Here is a 15,383-nt window from a genome sequence, read left to right on the forward strand (position 1 = left end):
TGATGTGTGTGGATCAGAGCCACGAGCTTGTGAGAAGCAAATGGAGTTGGAGCCTGCAGTGATAGCTGAGCCCTGGTGAGGGTGAGGGACAGCCCTGTGTCCTGCTGTCACAGTGTTTCTCTGTCCAGCCATGGCACAGTGCTGCTCCCACAGCACAAATCCCCTCCCATCCTGTGCTGCCCACTCTGGGCCTCCCAGGTGCCATTTCAGTTATTAAAAACTCCAAACCCATCTTGGTCATTGTGCCTTTGCAAAGCTGAGGGTGGTGTGGTGTCTGTGGGGAGGTGGGACAGCACCCAGCCAGGTGTGGGTCACAGCAGGAGCCCCTGTGTGCCATTCAACCAGGCCTTGCCAGCAGTCATGCCAGAGCTGGAGCACTTTTCCAATGCAGTTTGGGTTGAATTGGTGGAAAAGTGACCACTGGGTGTGTGGGTGCCATTTTCCCAGCTGGAGCAGCAGAGGAGGCTTGTGCCCAAATGGGACAATGCCTGTGGGCACTGCTGCAGCTGCAGGCTTTGCTCAGGCTGAGGTGGGAATGGCACTGGGGAGGTGCTCCGTGGGCAGGGACAGTGCTGACCGCTCAGTCCTGCCCAGTTTTGGTTGGTGTTGATGCTCCAGAGCCAAAGGACCCTTGGGCAGTGCTCACCTGCCTGCACAGAGGCCCCAGAGCTGGTGGTTGGTGAGCCCAGGGCAAGTGGAAATGGTGAGCTCTGATTGAAATCAACCTTTGCCTGATAGCTGTGCTGAATGTTAAGAGGGTTTTAATCAACGCTGCGTGTCACCAGAGCTCCGTGGGTGACGTGCTGAGGGTGCTGGAGAGGCAGTGTTGGGGCAGGTGCTGGTGAACCCCATCCTGTACCAGGGATGGGGTGGTGGGAAGGGTTTCCCTGCCATCCCAGGCTCCAGGAACAGAACATCCCATCAGAAATGATGCGTTTCCCTTGATTAATTAAGCTAATGGTTATCTGAAAACAAAAATGGCATGGAAGAGGAGACGCATGCTCAGAATGCAAAATGTGATTTATGAAAGGGGAAGTGCGGCTCAACAGCCAGCCAGGGGAGCCGGAGCAGGAGCGGGGCCGTGGGGCAGGGCGGCTGCCGGGCACAGCTCGCTCCTCACCACACAAAGGTGCATGAAACCAGCGGGGCTTCTCACAAACAAACAGCACGTTGTGTCTTTGAACCGTGGGCCTGCAGGCTCCGGGCCAGAGCCCGGGCATCGCTGCTGCCACGGGGAGCTGGCTCGGCAGCTCCCTTCCCTTCCCTTCCCTTCCCTTCCCTTCCCTTCCCTTCCCTTCCTTCCTTCCCCTTCCTTCCCTTCCTTCCCTTCCTTCCTTCCCTCTCCTTCCTTCCTTCCCTTCCCCTTCCCTCTTCCCTTCCCTTTCCCTTCCTTCCGAACTTCCCTTCGACTCCTCACTTCGACTCCTTCCCCTTCGGACCTCCTTCCGACCTCTTCCCCCCGATTCCGGAACTTCCTTCCTTCCGACTTCCCTTCTGACCTTCCTCGGACTTCCTTCCTTCGACTCCCTTCCCTTCCCCATAGGTGTGCGAGGCTCAGGACAATCAATAACTGCGGCAGGTTTGCAGTTCGCTCCGCTCATCAGCATTTCTGCAAACGGAGGGTGTTGTGCAGCCGGTTTTTGAGGGAGCAGGGTCCCTCTGAGCTGCCTCCCTGCACCCCGGGCTGCAGAAGCCCCTGGAGCTCCCTCTGTGCCGTGCTTGGTTTGAGGCACCATTTCCCGGAAACCACACGGCCAGATATTTGTTACTCTAATAGTTTGATCATGTTTATCACAACTCCAGCAGCTTCCTGTGCTGTGAAAGGTGTGATAAGTAGTTACTGGTTTAAAAGCTGCGCCCTTCCCTCGCTGGGCCGGGTGGCTGGGAGAGATGAAATGTTGGGATATGAATTACTTATTCTGCCCCTCTCTTTCTCCCCAGTAAATGCATCAAGCCTAAATGCCTGTTACTGAGCAAATTAATGTGGAGTCCACGGTGACTTCCAATGGTTATCAGAGCGATCCAGGGCGAGCTGCAGCGTCACCACGCTCCATTAGGAAGGCTGGTGCGCGCTACATTTAATGTATTTCCCAGGAATGTGTTAACCTCTGCTTGGTTTGGATTTATTCCAGACAAACATTTGCTGATGTAAAAGGAGAATTTGTGCTCGTCTTTGAGCCCTTCTGAAAGGGCCTGATGGATGCAGGGCGTGCAAGGGAGGGGCTGCAGCTCCGTGCTGACCCTTTCAGGCTCTCCCCTCCCCATGGTGGTACCAGCACCAGCACCAGGCTGGGATCCAGCCCATCTCCAGCAGCTGCCGTGGCCCTGTGTGGTTTCAGGAGGTGTCACTGGGGTTCCTGCTCCATGGAAAGTGATGGAAACGCCATCCCCAGGCTACGACCTGGCACGGTGGCAGTGTGGGCCCCAGGGCTGGGAGGAAGGGCTCCCTCCGTGGTGTGAGGATGCTGTGATGAAGAAGGGTGTTCAATAAACACAAAGCAGAGCTGATGTGTTTTAATCAGAGTGAGAAACAGCCTTGTGGGAAGTGGGAGGTCCAGTCTGAGAATGGATCCAGACTTCAGATCCAGACTGGGAATGGGAGAGGAGCTTCTCAAGGAGGGCAGAGGGTGGCGGTGGGTGTATGCAGTGGAACTGGAAGATTTCTCTGGCACTTGGAGCACTCAGTGCTCATGTACGGGGTGAGGACAGCTCCTCCACACATCCATTGTGTGCATTTTGTGAGATTTCTCCTTTATTTCCCCATTCTTCTCTGGTTTTGCTGTGCAGTGTCAGGAGGTGATGGTGTGGTGATCTCAGCAGCCATCCTCCACGGTAAAGCCGCCAGGTAAAGCATTCATGGCCACTTTTTGGGAGGGAAGGCCACTGCTTGGTTTATGTTTTTCTATGCCTGCCCCTTTGAGCACAGCCATACCCAGCTGCTACAAACAATTTTACCTAAAACGGGACCTGTGGGGCTGATCCAGCAGCCACTGAGGGGGTTCCTGGGTTCTGCTGGGGTTGGTGTCCCTGTGTGTGGCAGAGCAGCTGTGGGAGGTGCAGCCCTCCCCAAACTGGGACAACTGGGAGGGGATGGAGAGGGGGCTCCCCACTTCAGCCCAGCCCTGAACTCCCTCATCTCCCCCATCCCACAGGGCCGCCTCTGGTTTGAGCAGTCAGAAAAGCCTGGTAGGGGAAAATTCTCAGTGTCTGCACAGATAAGATCACTTGGACTCAGCCCAGATTCGTGTGAGATCTGTCAGACACGGCCACAAGGACACAGCTCTGTTTACGTTTGCACCAGAAGAGGAAGGCAGCTGCACAGGGACAGCACAGCCCAGACCCTCTCCAGGTGCTTCCAGAGCCTTCTGCAGTGGTGGCTCCTGACGATCCCCTGTGCTGGGAACGCTCCTGCTGCCCCCTGAGCTGGGGAGCATCCCACGGCAGGCAAAGTGCAGCATCTCACACACAGGATGTGGCCGGGGCAGCGCTGCCTGGCCCACCAAGGTGTGAGGCATGGCCCAGCCCCAGGCAGCAGCAGGGCTGAGCTGTTCTGTGAGCAGGAGGCTGGATGGAAACCGGGGCTGAGCTCCCGGGGCCCCCTCACTGCACTGCCCAGGAGGGACCCCCGTGGCTGCTCAGGGAGGGACAGGAGAGGGGACAAGAGACAGGAGCAGGGTGGCTGTGGCCGGGTGTGTGCAGCCTGCCAGGGGAGGGAAAGAGGCTGGTGATGGGCTGGAATAGGGACTGGGGAGGGAGGAGGGACCCATGGTGCAGCTGCAGCGTGAGGAGACTGCAGGGGTGCCACTGAAGGGGTGTCACTGCAGGGGTGTCCCTGCCGGGGTGGCACTGCAGGGGTGGCACTGCAGGGGTGGCACTGCAGGGGTGTCACTGCAGGGGTGTCACTGCAGGGGTGTCACTGCAGGGGTGTCACTGCAGGGGTGTCCCTGCAGGGGTGGCACTGCAGGGGTGGCACTGCAGGACAGACCTCTGGGTGCAAACCGGAGAGAAATGGGGCTCTCTGCAGTGATGGAGGTTTGGGCCAGGCCCCGGCAGGGCTGAGGGAGGCCGGGTCTCCTCCCCGCCGGTGCCCCCCGAGTCAGGGTGAGCTCCCAGGCTCACCCCGAGCCATTTGCCAGCCCCTCCTGAGGTCGTTTCTCAGAGCAGCCGTCAGCTCAGCTGACACCTTGATGTAGCTTAAAGCAAACGGCAACGCGGAGATTTATTTTTGTCCGAGGAGCAGGCACATCAAGCACGCTGTGAGACACAGCGGGAGCACCCCGGGCGCTGTCCCTGGGCCGCCCTGCGGGCCCTGCGCCTCCGGGGTGGGACACGGGAAATGCCATCACCGACCGCCAAATCTCCGGATCTCCAAAGCCTCCGGGGTCCCCGAGCCCTCCAGGAGCCCTGTCAAACAGCAGCGCCCTTTCCCAAGAAACGCACAGGTGAGGGGACAGGAGCTGCCCCAGGCAGGGCAGGGAGGCTGAGCTCCGCCAGGGCTCCAGGCTCTGTCCCAGGGAGCTGCTGAGAGGGAATGGCCACACTCCCATTTTCCAGGGAATTTAGGCATTGCCGTGGCCTGAATGTGGACACAGCTCCTCAGCAGAGAAGGAAGAGCTGCTTCACTCAGAAGGTCTCAGTTGGAGGTGAGAAAAGGGATAAGCCAAACCTTTCAGAGGTGTTGTGCTGCAACAGCCAGGGCGAGGGCTTGGATATTATTAGAAAATGCATTAACAGAAGCCTGGATGGAGGGTCTGAGCTGATGGGAGCTTTAACAAACGTGTGTTTAATTTCGATATGAAGACTATGCTGAGCAAGGAATTCTGGCTGGGAATTTTTCGTGTTTGAGAATTGGGAAGCCCCTGGGCGCTTCGTCTTTGTCCTCAGCAGGGATGAGTGTGGGATGTCCAGGACAAGGGATGGCGGTGTTTGGTAATGGCTGTGAAATGAGCCCCAGAGGAATCGCCCTGCCCCAGGAAAGGGCTCCGGCACCCCGGGTTTGCCCCCTCCCTGATGCCCAGCAGGGCAAGGTGTCACTTCGTGTGTGAAACACAAGGACAGGAAAATCAGGATGACTCAAATGTCACACGCTGTCCCTCGGCTCCCGCAGCCCCGGGGCAGCTCCCAGAGCTGCGAGCAGCAATTCGGGGCTCAGCGTTCCCCTCCCGCCCGCCCGGTGCCGCCGCTGGCGGAGGGAGAGCCGGGGGGACCGGGGCACGTTCCGCGGAACCGCGTGGGCATCGCCACGCCAGCCCCGGGGCGGGACCGGTCCGCCCTCGCCGAGAGAGCGAGGGAGCGGCGGGAGCGGCGAGCGGGGCTGCGGCAGCGGCGGGGGCGAGCGCGGGCTAAAATGGCCACGGCGGGAGAGGGCGGGGGCTGTGCCAGGCGAGCAGGGCTCATCCCGGGCTGTGCCAGGCGGGGAGGGCTGATCCCGGGCTGTGCCATGCCAAACGGGCTCATCCCGGGCTGTGCCATGCCAAACGGGCTCATCCCGGGCTGTGCCAGGCGGAACGGGCTCATCCCGGGCTGTGCCAGGCGGGGAGGGCTCATCCCGTGCTGTGCCATGCCAAACGGGCTCATCCCGGGCTGTGCCAGGCGGAACGGGCTCATCCCAGGAAAGGGACACCAAACCGCACCGGGGAACGCGGGGAGCGGCAGGGAGAGGGCAGCCCTCGGCCCCGGCGCTGGGAGAGCGGCCCCGACCCCCTGGAAATGCCCTTTGTGACGGACTGGACATGGTGTTTCAGAAGATGAGGGTTAGGGGGGTTCCCCACGGAATTTCTGGGGCTCTGACCTGGTGCCGCCCCATCCCTTGCACCCCTTCCCACTGCCGGTGCCTCTGAGGGGAACGGGCTCCTCAAGTTCGGGGATCCTCGGAAAGAAATGTTATATATTTTGCGCTCCATATAATGGAGCTTCAGGTTCTTATAAATACCAAATACAAGGTTAGGGGAGGGGAAGTTTGCTCGGTATCAAGGAGCCACCGAAGCATCTCAAAGCACAAAATAAATTGTAATATTCACATATGCTTGGAAAAGTTAATTTTCGCACGTTAGTATTTCCACATGGCTGCAAATGAAGGCTGAAGCGTTGTCCCCGCTGCTCCCACCCATTCGGCGTGCGGTGCGAGCCAGGCTGTCATTTTAGCATCAGGAATGTGCGCTGGATCCAGCACACTGTGGCACTGCCCTCCTTCCGCCTGCGTCCTTTCGGCACATGAAGCCAGCAGCAGCACACAAACCCGGGGATCTCCTTGTGCAGACAGGAGGCTGCGGCGCTCGGACAGCAGCGGGGCCGCCCCTCTCCCCGGCGGCTGCAGGAACGATGCCTTATCTCGAGTTTAAGGGCTCAACCTGACCCTGAGCCATTTTTAACCCGAGGTGGGAAGAGCCCTCCCTGGGTGTCTCTCTCTCTGCTCTGAAAAATCTTTCAGTGGCTCCACGGTCGCCGATTTCCTGGTGTTCTTCCTTTTGTAGCTCCGCCACCTGAAGCAGACCCACTTTCTCAGGGTTTGATGCTCTGCTGCTTGAAGATGCTTTAACTCTCAGGACTTAGAAATAACTCCTGGAGCAGAGCCCCAGCAAGAAGGCGTCTAATCTGATATATTCCATTTCCATATTTTGTGCTGCAAGCAGCAATTTGTGGTTCAGCAGCAGCGGCTGAGCAGGGACGAGCATTATCACAGGAATGAATTCCTTCCATCTCATGCCTGAGTATGTGACAAATAAGTCTCGGCCGTGGCATTGTCTCTCTGCTCCCGGGCTGTCAAATTGAACTCCGCTTTCTTTCCTGCTGCCTTTGCCCCGTGCCTCCCCCCTCGCCACCCGCCGTCCCCGTGGCTGGGAATGGCCGCTGGTGCCACGTCCCAAGCGCTGGGAGATCAGGACGCAGAGCTGGGGGGGCTCTCAGGGGCCGGGACCAGCAGCCCCCCGTGCCCGTGGACTCCAGCGCCCAGCCGGGGGCTCAGCACAGCCCGCTGCGACCTGGGGTTCCACGGGCGGGGATCCTGCGTGGGGGCGCTGGGACCGAGTCCCGCGAGGGGCTGCGATGAGCGGGGGCTTTGCAGGGAACCGGCCCGGGAGCCGCTCGGTGCGGGGCTGGGGGGCTCAGCCACCTCTGGGGCAGGGCGGGCTCTCAGAGGGCTCCCGAGGCGTCCCCGGTTCCCCGCTCCCGGAGAGGAGCCAGGGCAGGAGGAGCCGAGGAGCCAGGGCTGAGCCTGCCCGGGGGACGGGGACCCCCCCAGCACCCGGTTTGCGTTCAGGGGTGCACGTTCAGCACTGCCCGGGGAGCCCCAGCCAAGCTCCGCGGCGGGCACCGCGTGTAGCGCCGCTCTCTCGGTGCCAGCGGGAGCTGTGGCACCCGGACAGGCACAGGCACAGGCACAGGCACAGGCACAGGGACCGGGGCGGCACCGGCGCCGGTGAGGGCTCCCCGCGGGCGCGGGCGAGCGGAGGCGGAGCGGTGCTGTCGGTGTGTGGCACTGGTGAGCCCGCTTTCGCGTGGAACAGCCTCCGGTAGCTGAGAGAGACATTGAAATATTGGAGAGGAGTCGGGCAGAGACGCAGAGATGGCGGGGGGCGCGGGGAGCCCCGGAGGGAGCCGCGGGGGTGCCCGGGCTCCCGAGGGGAAGGGGAAGGACATCTGGATCAGCCCGAAAAGTTCTCCCAGGGAAGAAATTCAGGGGCTCGGCTGAGCTTTAATCCAGTAAATGCAGACATGGCAGGATCCAGCGGCTGAGTCCGCACCAGCAGGAGCTGGAGCTGGAATGCGGTGCCATTTTCACCGCGTCAGAAAAAAACCCATCCAGGTGGGAGGGCAGAACCCGGTTTGCCTGGCATGGCCGGGAGAGAATTCCTGGATCCGGCCCCAGGTTGCTGCGGCAAAAGCCGAACAGAGAGGGGGTGATCCAGAGCCTGTGGGGCAGGGGCGAGCGCTGGGGGGCTGTGGTGGCCCCCCAGTCGTAAGCCCCGATATTTTATGCACCTCATGGTCCGCCGTTCCCTGCTGGGTTGTGCCTTTATCAGCGGCTGTTACAAGGTGAATAATGCCTTCTCTCCGGGGCGCTGCCCGCACATCACCGCACACGGGCACCTCGGGAGGGGGGAGAGGCGGCTGCGGCGCGGGGCTCCCCTCACCGGGGGCTCCCACGAGCGGCCGCGGTGCTGCCGTTCCGGTTGTCTGACGGGGAAAAGGAGCCGAGGTGGGACCCCCACCCCGCCCGGGGCCCCGCAGCGCTGTTTGCTGCTGGACTGCGCACAGGGGACAGCGGGGACAGGGAGGACGAGATGGGGACACAGAGACCCTGGGGGCCCGGAGGATACATAGGGAGGAGGGAGAATCTCCCGGGAGAAGCTGGAACCGAGCAGGGCAGGGACCAGGGATCCGTCCCGGTGGGTGAGCACCGGGGGCTTCGCAACTCCCGGCGTCGAGGGGAGACGCAGAGAGAAGCCGGGGTGCTGGAGGGGCCCCCAGGGTGGCTGCTGGGGGCGCCCGCCGGCATTCAGGATGAGGAGCCCTGCGAGCCCCCCGACACAGGGCGATGCCGGGGACACAAGCCGGCTGCGTCCCGCCGCGGGAGGAAACGTCCCGCGGTCCCGGCAGGGGCGGGAGGAAAACGAAACGGGGCCGAGGAAGCGGGGGAGAGCGGCAGCCCGGCGCGCCTGGGGCAGGGCGCGGCCCGAGCAGGCGGGGGATGGCCGGACCGGTTCGGCCCAGCCCGGGCGGGGCTTCCATCCGCATTGCCGCAGTGACGGGCGGCGGAGCGCGGCCGGGCCGGCGGGCTCGGCGCGGCGCTGCATTGCAGCACTGCAGGAGCCCCCTCCTTCCCCGCTCCTTCTCCGCCCTCCGCCGCCGCTCGGCTCCGGAGGCCTAGCCCGGGGCACGCACCGGCCCCGCCGCGCTCCGCTCCCACTCGCGCGGGGCATCCGCGGCCGCCGCGCCGGGGTCCCCCGGTAGTGCCACATCCCGAGCCGGGAATGCCTCCCCGAGCCGGGAGTGCAGCCGTGGGACAGGGCCGTGCACCCACCCGCGGGGTTCCGTGCTTGGTGTCAAGCCGGCGCCCATCAGCCCCGCGCGGGTGGAGGGACCGGCCGCCCCCGTCGGGGCATTCCTATCCCGCCCGCCCGTCCCGCGCAGCCAGCGCTGTCCCGCGGTTCGTCCCGTCATCTCCCTCCGTCCCCGTGCCACCCTCCCCGGCGGTCTGGCCATGCCGTGAGCCTCGACGGGATGCCCGGCCTCGCGTGGGCCAGCCACTGTCCCCACGGGTTTCCCGCGAGGGAGCCTGGGCTGTTCCCGCGGGGAGCCGGGACCGCCACCGGGACCGGGCAGGACTGCAGGGCGCTGTGCCGGGCGGCACGGCCCCGGGACGGGCCGTCCGCGATGGGACTGTCCCCTCGGGTGTCAGGGCGCTGCCAATGCCCATGCGGTGTGCAGAAGGCGGTGACCAGCCCCGCGTCCCCGCTCTGTCGGGAAGGGAAGCCGGGAAGGGCATCCTCCTCCTGAGGCCGGGGCCCGGGACTCGGTGCCAGCCCCGTGTGACAGGGTCCTGCATGGACCCGGGCAGTCGCGACCCTCGGTGCCGCGAAGGGCAGCGGGGCGATCCCGGTGGGAAGGTGCCGGCGGTGGCCGCGCGTCCCGGGACCGGCCCCGCTGCCAGGTGCGGCGCGGCGGGGGTGGGACGGAACGGGGACACGGGTGGCGGGGGGCGTCCGCCCCGGCACAACGGGGGCCCGTTCCCAAGGCTCCCGCTCTGTGTCTGCTTTGGGAAAACGCCAGCACGGTAACAAAATGGCGGGGAAAGGGTGGGATTGTCACGGCGAGCCCTGCAGCGGAGCCCGGCCACCCCCGGCCCCGCCCGCCCGGCCTCGGGGCGCCCGTCCCGGCGGAGGGCAGCGGGGCGGGGGTCCCCGGGGCTGCGCCGCCGCCCGGTGCCGCCGCCCGGCTGAGCTCTGCTGGAGAAGCAGCTGCAGAAAATGGCTGCTCGGCGGAGCCCGCTGAATCCTGCCATGGTGGGGGGGACGGCGAGGAAGCGGCGCAGCCGTCGCCCCCCCCCCGGGGAGCCCCGGGCAGGCGGCGCGGGGCACGGGCGGGGGTTCCGCAGGGCGGCGGGACCGGAGCAGAGCCCGCCGTGCCCGGTGTGTGGCCTCACCTGCGGCGCGCTGGGGCACCGGGGCAGCCCCCCCGAGCGCGCCCGGCCCCCACCGCCGTGCACGAGCCCGCAGCCCCCGCCCGGTGCCCGCCGAAGCGGCGGCGACTCCGAGCCCCGGGGGGCGCGGCGGAAGGGCGGCCGGGCATCGCCCGCGGCCCGACACGCCGGAGCGGCACCAGCCCCGAAGCCGCTGTCGCAGCGCCCGGTTTTGCTTTCGGTTTAAAATAAAATAAAAATAAAATAAAAATAAAATAGGGAAATATAATCGGGGCGCGGGCACGCGGTACCGTGCGGCCACGACTTGGCCACGCATCGGCTCCGCGGCGAAGCCGCAACGAAAACTCGAGCCGGTGTCGCCGCACCGTGTCGCCGCCCCCCGCCCGTCTCGGCGGCGGCTCCCCGCAGCCTGCCCGCGGGGCGAGAGCGGACACGCGTGGGTGCGCGGCTGTCGCCCGCGCTGCCGGAGTTCCCTCCCCGCCGGAGCTTTTCGCGGGTGTCTGTGGGGAGAGGGGATGTCCCGAAAACGGGATTGTGGGGGCCGACATGGGGGGCCCTTTCCCCACCGGAGAGCGGGAGAAGCTTCCCCCGCGGCCGGTCCGCATCGTGGCGGGGGACACCGAGGGCGCTTTGCCGCCGTGGGGGCGCATCACGAGTGGCGCCCGCGAGCGCGGAACGGCGTCCGCGCCGCTGCCTTCTGTGAATGCTTCGCCCAGCGTTGTCCCCCCGGCCGCCCTCGTCCGCAAAGTCCCCGATTCCTGTGCCTCAGATCGGGGTCACCCCAGCCCGTGCAGCGCCGGGGCTCGTTCCCCCCTTGCCCACGCACGGTCCCGCTCCGCGGAGCAACGGGACCGCCCCGTCCCGCCGGCTGTCTCAGCCCGCGGTCCCTCCAGGTGCTCTGCCGCCAGTGGGGCAGGCACGGCCGGCTTCCTCCGTGCCCCGCGTTGCGGAGACAGAGGAGCGGCGGTCCCGCCGCACTTCGGGAGCGCCGTGGGCTCCCAAGTGCCGTCGGTGTCCACGGGAGAGCCATGGCGAGATGGCGGGTCGGGAGCCCCGGCTCGGGAAGGGGCAGCGAGGCGGCAGCGGCACCGGGCGGGTGGGGGTCTCACGGTCGGGGGGGGTCCCGCCAGGAGGTTCCCGTGGGATCGGGGTGTTCCCGTGGGACCGGGGTGTTCCCGCGTAATCGGGGTGTTCCCGTGAGACCGGGGTGTTCCCGCGGAATCGGGGTGTTCCCGTGGGGTCGGGGTGTTCCCGTGGGGTCGGGGTGTTCCCGTGGGGTCGGGGCGTTTCCGCTCGGTGCCCGCGGGGGTCCCGGCCGGGGCGGGGGGGGGCGCGGGGCCGCTGCCCCCCCCGAGCCGTTGCTGCGATACGGGCGGGCCAATCAGCGCTCACCAGCTCACCCGGGCCCCGGCACCGTTTCCTTATATGGTGCGCGCCGTCCGCGGGGCGCAGCGCGCATCACCATATAAGGGCATGATCCTAAATACAGCACGTACCTTGGGCCCGGGGGCGGGGCCGGGGGCGGGGCCTGAGCGCGGGCGGGGCCGGGCCGCGCCCCCCGCCCCACCGGGCCCGGGCCCGCCGCTGCCGCCGGACCCCGCCCGCCCCGCGGAAACCACCGCCGGTCATTAAGCGGAATGCAAATGAGCAGCGCTTCACCTCTAATTGCTTTTGTTAAAAGCGGAGTCGCGGGGCTGCGCGCGAGCGGGCGACGGCGGTGGGAACGGGCGGGGACGGAGCCGGGACAGAGCTGGGCTGGGTGAAGGACGGGGGTAGCGGCACCCCCGGGCGGCTCGATTCGCACTTCGTCTCATTTGTCACATCCCAGCCCGGTTCCCCCCGCGGCGGGGCCGTGGCCGCTGGGCCGCGCTTCGCGTTCTGTCCCGCCCTGGCGGGGCCCTCGCGTGGCCGCTGCCCACGCGTGACACTCCCTTGGCCGCCGCAGGGCCGGATCCGTTCCGTCCTTGTGCCGTCCTTGCGCGGTCAGCAGCCGGCGGCACGGAGACGCGCCGACCAGACGGGGTGCAGGAATACCCCGGAACATTCCCGTTTCTTCGCCCCACACCGTATTCGAGCCGGTTCCTCCCTCTCCCCATCCGCAAACAGCTCGTGTTTATGTTCCTACCAATAATGAGCAAATTCAGAACCCCCGGGAACAAAAGATCTTTTGTGCGGAGCGCTCGGAGCCTGGAGCGGGCGATAAACGACGCCCCCCGGCCCGCCGCCCCCGGGAGCGGCGCTTTCCCCGCCCGGGCGGTTCGAGGGGACCCGCGGAACCGCCGCGCCGGGGCCGCGAGGGGCTCCGGTATGTGCCGGCACGCCCGGAGAACCGGGAGCGGGGGCTTTGCCGTCGGGGCGCTCCGAGGGCTCTCCCCGCAGGGAACGGCGCGGGGGTTCCGCCGTTCGGTCTGGCCGGAGCGGGGGCTCAGGGCACGCCGCCCCCAAGAACCGGTGGCTGCGGGACTCGCGTGGGCTCTCCCACGAGCTCGCCCGATTCGGGAGACTCCCCGCCGTTCGTGGGTCTGTGCTCCAGGAAAGAACGGCGCCTTCTCTCCGCCGCGGGCACCGCAGAGGGAAAAGCCCCGCGTTTCGCTCCGGGGCTCGGCACAGCTCCCGGGGCTCCTGCGGGCGCTCCGCCCCGCTGAACCGGCGGTGCGGGGGGGCGGCCCGGGCGGAGGCGGCGGCAGTGCCCCCCTGGGGTGGTAGGAACACCGCCGGTTGCGCGGAGGCCGCAGCCGCCATTTCCAGGAGGACGGTGCCACCTATGGAAAGCACCTGGAATTCACCGGGCCGGCGGGGACGCGCCGGGAAATGAATGCAGCGCTTCCGAGCGGCACCGTCGGGACGAGGCCGGGCTGCGCCCGCCGCCTCCCGGGCGGCAGCGGAGCATCAGAGGGGTTTGGCCACCACGGTCCTCGGTACCGACTGCCCCGGGGAGGATGTGCGGCTCGGTCCCGGGGCGGCGGCGGGGCCCGAGCGGGACGGGCGCTGAGCTGCGTCTCCTCGGGGCGGTCGTTTCGCTGACCGGCCAAAGCCTCCGTAACCGGGCAATAACGATCGAACGGGCAGAGACAAGTTCCTCTGCTCAGGTGATCGGTAGAGTCCCCGAAGCCGGGATCCTCTCGCTCCCTCTGTGTCCGTCCACGCCGAGATCCCTCCGTGGCTCCGCCAGCTCCCTTCGGTGCCCGGAGAAAGGGCAGTAACCGTACCCGGTGCCCTCCCAGGCGTCGGCCGGACCCGAGCCGTGTCCGGGGGGGGCACGGTGCCTCCCGCCGCCACGTCCCCTCCGGAGCCGCCGGGGAAGCTCTGCCCCGTCATGAATTCGATGTCAAACACTCGACACGAAAACTTGCACGGGAATTTCTGGGGTCTTATGGACCGCCGGCGTCGCCGCTGCATGGGCCCACCCGAGATGTCCCCTCCTCGGACCGGACACCCCCGCGCTACCCGGAGCAGCCCCGCGGCACTGTGCGGTACCGGTGCCGCAGCTCGGAGCCGGTCGCTGTCTCCCCAGTTGTTCCCGAGCTGCTCGGAAACGAAAAGGCGGCGTCTGGGGGGCCGGGCTGAGCCCCCGGTCTCGGACAGCACCGTGAGCCGGCGGTGCCGGCGGTGCCAGGGGGTCCCGAGTCCTCACCCCCCGTCGGCACAGCCCGGTACCGGTCCGTGGGGCGGCGAGGTGCCGATGCTGCTCCCGGCTCCATTCAGCTACTGGGGGAGAGAAGAGTTTTCCTGCGCGCCTCGGGCACGGAACCGAATCGTGAGAAACCCGCAGCCGAACCGGGCGGCTGGGCTGACCGGGAATCCGGGGCTGGCCTCTCCGAGTGTGCAGGGCAGTGCCCACGCAAGCAGGGAGCTCGCGTGGAAAGTGGCTGCGGGGCGTGCTCTGCCCTGCGCGGCGGTACCCGGGCTGCGGGATGCCTCTCCCGGGACCCCGGGGCCAGCCCGGTCCGGATCGCTTCGGGGGCGGGCAAGTTTTGGGGTTCTGCGGGGGCCACCTGCTCTTCCCCCTCTCCCCTCTGAGGTCCCAGGGTGGGGACCGTGCTCGGATCGCCCAGGAGATAGGGACACGCTGGGACGCGACCGTGGCATGAAGGGGTCTCTGAGGGACACCGGCATCCCCGGCCGCGCGGGGAACCGGGCCCGGTCGGGCGGGGGGCTGTGATGGATCCTGTCGTCCTCGTCACGAGTGGCCCCGGGACGGAGCAGCTTCTGAAGCGCGGCCAGCAGAGCACACGGGAGTGGCGGGGAGCTGCCCCGCTGCGATGCGGGGGGATCCGTGGTGCCGGCGGTCGGCTTGGAGCCAGGTCCGTTCTCCCGCCCCGTTCTCCCGGCTCAGCCGCACTCGGACACGCGCGCTCGCCCCGCCGCCGCCACGCGCGGCCCCGAGAGGGGCTCCAGCTCTCCGGTTTCGTTGCAAAACTCGCTGCCGTGGTGTCCTCGGCACAGGGAGAACCGAGGGGGGAGCCGGGCACTCTGCTGCCCAGCAGCCCTCTGAGCCCCGAGGAGTTCATCGCACGAGTGTGGCTGGAGGAGCGTAGAACCCACAGCCGAGAGGATGGTTTGGGGTCAAATGGGCGGAAACGGGGTTTGCCGAGACAGCACACGCTCTCGCCGGTTCGGAGCTGTCCCCTTATCGGCAGCGAGTCCCGGGATCCCAGAACCGGGCCCCGGACCGGTGTGGATGACGGGAGCCGCAGGGATGAGCGGTCCCACCCGGCCGAGAGCCCGTGGGGCGTCCAGGCAGCTCCTGCCGTTGACCCTGGCAGCGTGGAAGGCTCTCCGTGCCCCGGCTCAGCCCCTGCTCCCGGGGGCCCGGTTGTGCGGGAGGGGCCCCGCGGTGTCGCCGGCTCCGGGCTCGGAGCTCTCCGGTCACCGTTCGGTGGCGGTGGGAACTGCCCGGGTACCGTCCCGCCCGCCGCTGCCGCGTCCCGCACGGCTGGAGCAGCTCTGTCCCGCTCCTCCTTCCGTGCCAAGCCCACCGCGAGTGGCCGCAGCCCCGGCCCCGCTCACCCACGCGCGGGGGCTTCGGGCGGTTCCCCCGCGGCGGCGGCGGCTCCGCGCTGCTTTCCCCGCTCCGTTCTCGTTTGCATCTCCCCTTCTGCCTGCCCCCCCCGCTCCTCTACCGGGGCGCGGCTCCGGCCCCGCGCGGGTTCCGCGTGGGTTCCGGCGGGAGGATGGAGCTGTTTGTCCGCTGGTGCCGCCGTGGGAGGCAGCCGGAACCTCAGCCTCGGCTTCTCCCCTC

Source organism: Zonotrichia leucophrys, chromosome 18, assembly GCF_028769735.1.
Source record: "Zonotrichia leucophrys gambelii isolate GWCS_2022_RI chromosome 18, RI_Zleu_2.0, whole genome shotgun sequence".
In the NCBI taxonomy this organism is placed as follows: Eukaryota; Metazoa; Chordata; class Aves; order Passeriformes; family Passerellidae; genus Zonotrichia; species Zonotrichia leucophrys.